Below are 5,321 nucleotides of genomic sequence, written 5' to 3'. Positions count from 1 at the left end.
CTTTCATTGCTGCACAAAGCCTTTCTCTAGCAGTGGTGTGTGGGCTTCTCATTGCAGTGGGTTTTCCTCACTGCTCTGCAGTGGCAGAGCATGGACTCTAGGGCACGTGAGCTTCTGTAGCTATGGCACTCAGGCTCAGTGGTTGCTTTGCATGGGCTTTAGAGTGAGTAGGTTTCAGGAGCTGTGGCTTGGGAGCACAGGCTTGGTTGCTCTGCAGCATGTGAAATTCTCCCAGACCAGGGATCAAACCCATGTCCCCATGGGCAGGAGAATACTTAACCACTGGACCACCAGGGAAGTCCACAATTTTTTTCTTCTGAGGAGAACTTTTGAGATCTACTCTCTACAGTTCAGTTCAGTTCAGTTCAGTTGCTCAGTCATGTCCGACTCTTTTCGACCCCATGAATCTCTTAGCAACTTACAATTATACAATATTATTAACTATAGTCACCATGCTATTTTTTATATCCCAGAAGTTATTTATTTTATAACTGAAAGTTCATATTTTTTTCATTTTATGCATTTACTCTGGATGTAACATAACTTGATACAAACACAGATGACATTCTAAGACCTTTTGCCAGACCTGTTCAAGTACAGCATCTTTTGAGATGGTGGAAGGTGATTTAGAAACACCTGGGTTGAGTATTTCTATCCATGCCTTAAATCCTAAAAACCTTTCAGTTTTTATAGTCCTTTTGGAGAAAGACAGGAAGTACTTTAACACTTATTAGTATATCAGTTAATGCATTTCTGAGAAAGACTTTGTAAAAATTTTTAAAATTAGAAAGTTCATATTTTTTATGACCGTCACCCACTTTGCCTACTCTCTGCCTCTGGGAATCATCAATTTGTTTTCTGTATCTATGAGTTTGTTCTGGGTTTAGGTTTGTTCTTGTTGTTGTTTGGGGTTTTGTTTGGGGTTATTGTTTTTAGATTCCACATGTAAGTGAGATTATATTGTCTTTCACTGTGTTAGTTCTTTCTCTTTCATTGTCTTGGTTCACCTAGCATAATGTCCTCAAGGTCCATCCAAGTTATCACAAATGGCAAGATTTCCTTTTTATAGCTGAACAACTTTCCATTGTGTGTGTGTATGCCATATTTTCTTTATCCAGCCATCTATCAGTGGATACTTCGGTTGCTTTAATATCTTGCTGCTGCTGCTGCTGCTAAGTCGCTTCAGTTGTGTCCGACTCTGTGCGACCCCATAGACAGCAGCCCACCAGACTCCCCTGTCCCTGGGATTTTCCAGGCAAGAAAACTGGAGTGGGTTGCCATTTCCTTCTCTGATGCATGAAAGTGAAAAGTGAAAGGGAAGTCACTCAGTCGTGTCCAAATTGTGCACATATCTTTTAAAATTATTTTAAAGTTTTTATTTCCTTTGGATAAATACCCAGAAGTAGAATTGCTGGATTACATGATAGTTCTATTTTAAAGCTTTTAAGGAACCGCCACACTGCTTTCTACAGTGGCTGAACCAATTTACTTTCCCACCAAAAATACACAAACGTTCCCATTTCTCCATATTTCCACCATCTCTTGACTTTTTGATGATAGCTATTCTAAAAGATGTAAGGTAATCTCATTATGGGTTTGATTTGCTTTCCCCTGATTACTGATGCTGAGCACATTTTCAAGTATTTATTAGCCATCTGGGTGTCTTCCTTGGAAAAATGTCTGTTCAGATCCTCCACTCGGTTTTAATTAAGTTGTTTGGCTACTGAATTCTTACATATTTAAGACATTAACATCTTGTCAGTTATATAAATTACAAACATTTTCTCCCATTCCAGAGTTTATTTTTTTAATGTTTTTCTTTTCCTGTAAAGAAGATTTTTAGTTTGATGTAGTTCCATTTAATCTTGCTTTTGTTGCTTATATTGTTTGTGTCATATCCAGAAAACTGCTGCCAAGACCGATGTCAAGAATCTTCTACTTTTTCTTCTTTTCTAATAATTTTATAGTTTAAGTCTTTAATTTTGAGTTAATTTCAGTAAGTGGTATAAGACAGGGGTCCAATATCATATTTCTGCATATTTGAATGGTTCTCCAGTTTTTCCAGTACCATTTGTTGAAGAGACTTTAAATAGTTTGCTTTATTTAGTTTACCCAAATCTACCATATACAGAATAGGGCTGATCAGCCAGAAACTTTTCAGTTTACTATTAAAGAAGGTATTCAGAGTCTGACAGAGATTATAATGCTGCTCACTCATCTCCAACGAAGTTCCCCATAAGAACCCAGAGGAAACGCCCTTTATCAAGGACGTAAGAAATAAATTTGTGAAAGGAGTCTTAGCATTTTGGAAAAGCTTTATGACTGCTGTTTGCTATAGGCTAGGAAGGATAATGCTGCCTTTGAACATCAGTCCCTGAATTCAATGTGGATTTTGAGGTACTATAGGGACAGTGGCCAAGTGGCAGCATTCATAAATGCCAGATGTAAAGTGTGTATAGGGACTGTAATAGGCAACAGAATAAAAGCAGAAATTAAAATAGTATGACCTGACAAAACCTTTGGCATTGGATAATTAACCATGGTATCTCTAGAGCTTAAATAGGTAAGTAGCCTATTAAAGTCTTACTTGATTTGTATGAGCAGAAAATCTCTAAGTCTGATGAACATAAATTTGACTTAAACGAGAACAATAGAGACAGAGATTCACAGCATTTCAACAAGTTTTCAGACCAGCCAGTTACAAAAACAAAGCCCACTGAATAGAGAGCAGACTGGGTCTCCTTAAACAAGAAGCTTAGTACTAGGGGTGGAGGGGGGAGTTTACTATAAATATTTCTCATAGCTTTCTTCGAAGTTACAATCATTTACCAAGATGATTGTACACTGAGGAAGGAAAAATAACCAGACTTTTAGAGAATTACTGGATACTGGCTTTGGATTTACACTAATTCCTGAAGACTACTACTATGGTCCACCAGTCAGAGAAGGGCCTGATAGAGATCAAATGGTGAACAAAAGTCTGATTGGATCTGTCTCAGAATTGACCCAATGGTTTCCACCTCATTCTGTGGTTATTTCAAGAGCTCAAGAGTTCATTATTGAAAGAACATACTCAACAAATGGAAGAGTCTCTATGTTGGTTCTCCACTACATGGGATATGAGCTATTATAGTGTCAGTGGCCTAATATAAACCACTAGAACTATCTCTACATACCAAAAGATTAAACTAGAAACATTACCAAGTTCCTGAAGCAAATTTGGAGATGACACCATCACAGACTTGAAAGATGGCAGAGATGGTGATTTCTACAATATTCTTATTCATATCACCCATTTGCCTTGGAAGAAGACAAGAGGATCTTGGAGAAAGGCATTAATCAAGTGATGACTTAATTACAGCTTCTGTTCCAGTTGCATTTAACTGCCTTGATACCTAGTATGCAGCCATTAATCCAGCAATTTTTTTTATACCTTTTTAGCAAAGATCATCGTAATAAATTTGCTTTCAACAGCCAGAGCCAAAATAAACCTTCGCTATCCTATTTCCAGGTATACCAACATTCCAAGTCCTATGTTATTAGCTAGTCCATAAGGAACTTCATTGCTTTTCTATTCCAAAGACCATCACAATACCTCATTATATTCTTAATATGTCAATTGAACTTGCTAAGCAGGAAGTTTCAACAATAACTACTCTAGATACCTTGGTAAGAAATATATGTAAAGTCATAGTGAAGTGAAAGTCGCTCAGTCGTGTCTGATTCTTTGCAACCCTACAGACTATACAGTCCATGGAATTCTCCAGGCCAGAATACTGGGGTGGGTAGCCTTTCCCTTCTCCAGGGGATCTTCCCAACCCAGGGATCGAACCCAGGTCTCCTGCACTGCAGGAAGACTCTTTACCAACTGAGCTATCAGGGAAAGAAGCCTATAAGTCATAGGGTGGAAAAGAAATCTCAGAAATATTCAGGGAGCTGACACTTCAGTAAAGTTTCTAAAGGTAGAGTAGTCTGCGCAGGTGAAGATATACGAAGTGGACAACTTGCCACATTTGTACCATTGTGTCTACCACTAAGAACTAGACACAATTTTCTGTGTCAGTTAATATTTTGGAGGTAACATATACCTCATTTTGGCATGATATTCCATTCTAAGAATCAAGTAACCCAAAACATTTCCAGCTTGAATAAGGCCTAGATCACAGATGGTTCTACAAGTGCTCCAGCCTGCCTTAAAAGCTCCTCTGATGATGATCCAGAAAATATTATAAACCATCTATTATATATAGGAACACTAAATGATACATTTGGTAGGTCCTTATAGGTGAAATCACAATCCCATATCTTTAGACTTTGGGAGCACACATATGCTATACTCTGTAGATACTAAATCTGTTTTCAAGTAAGAACTTCTGGCTTGCTTCTGGGTCTTAGTAGAGACTGCACACTTGAACAAGTGTAACCAAGATGCTATGTAATCTGAGATTCCCATCATGAATTTGGCATTGCAACCCACCAAGCTATAGTGTTGGATGTGCACAGCAACATCCATTCAAGACTACAGCTGAAACTATAAAACTCCTAGAGGAGAACATAGGCAAAACACTCTCTGACATAAATCACAGCAGGATCCTCTATGACCCACCTCCCAGAATATTGGAAATAAAAGCAAAAATAAACAACTGGGATCTAATTAAAATTAAAAGCTTATGCATAACAAAGGAAACTATAAGCAAGGTGAAAAGACACCTTCAGAATGGGAGAAAATAATAGCAAATGAAGCAACTGACAAACAACTAATCTCAAAAATATACAAGCAACACCTACAGCTCAGTTCCAGAAAAATAAATGATCCAATCAAAAAATGGGCCAAAGAACTAAATAGACATTTCTCCAAAGAAGACATACAGATGGCTAACAAACACATGAAAAGATGCTCAACATCACTCATTATCAGAGAAATGCAAATCAAAACCACTATGAGGTACCATTTCACGCCAGTCAGAATGGCTGCGATCCCAAAGTCTACAAATAATAAATGCTGGAGAGGGTGTGGAGAAAAGGGAACCCTCTTACACTGTTGGTGGGAATGCAAACTAGTACAGCCACTATGGAGAATAGTTAAAAAACTGGAAAGAGAACTGCCTTATGACCCAGCAATCCCATTGCTGGGCATATACACCAAGGAAACCAGAATGGAAAGAGACACGTGTACCCCAATGTTCCTCGCAGCACTGTTTATAATAGCCAAGACATGGAAGCAACCTAGATGTCCATCAGCAGAGGAATGGATAAGAAAGCTGTGGTACATATACACAATGGAGTATTACTCAGCCATTAAAAAGAATACATTTGAATCA

Source organism: Bison bison, unplaced genomic scaffold (genome assembly GCF_000754665.1).
Source record: "Bison bison bison isolate TAMUID 2011002044 unplaced genomic scaffold, Bison_UMD1.0 scf7180017854830, whole genome shotgun sequence".
Taxonomy (NCBI): Eukaryota; Metazoa; Chordata; class Mammalia; order Artiodactyla; family Bovidae; genus Bison; species Bison bison.
The sequence above is the reverse complement of the archived record's forward strand: the minus strand, read 5'-3'. Positions refer to the sequence as shown.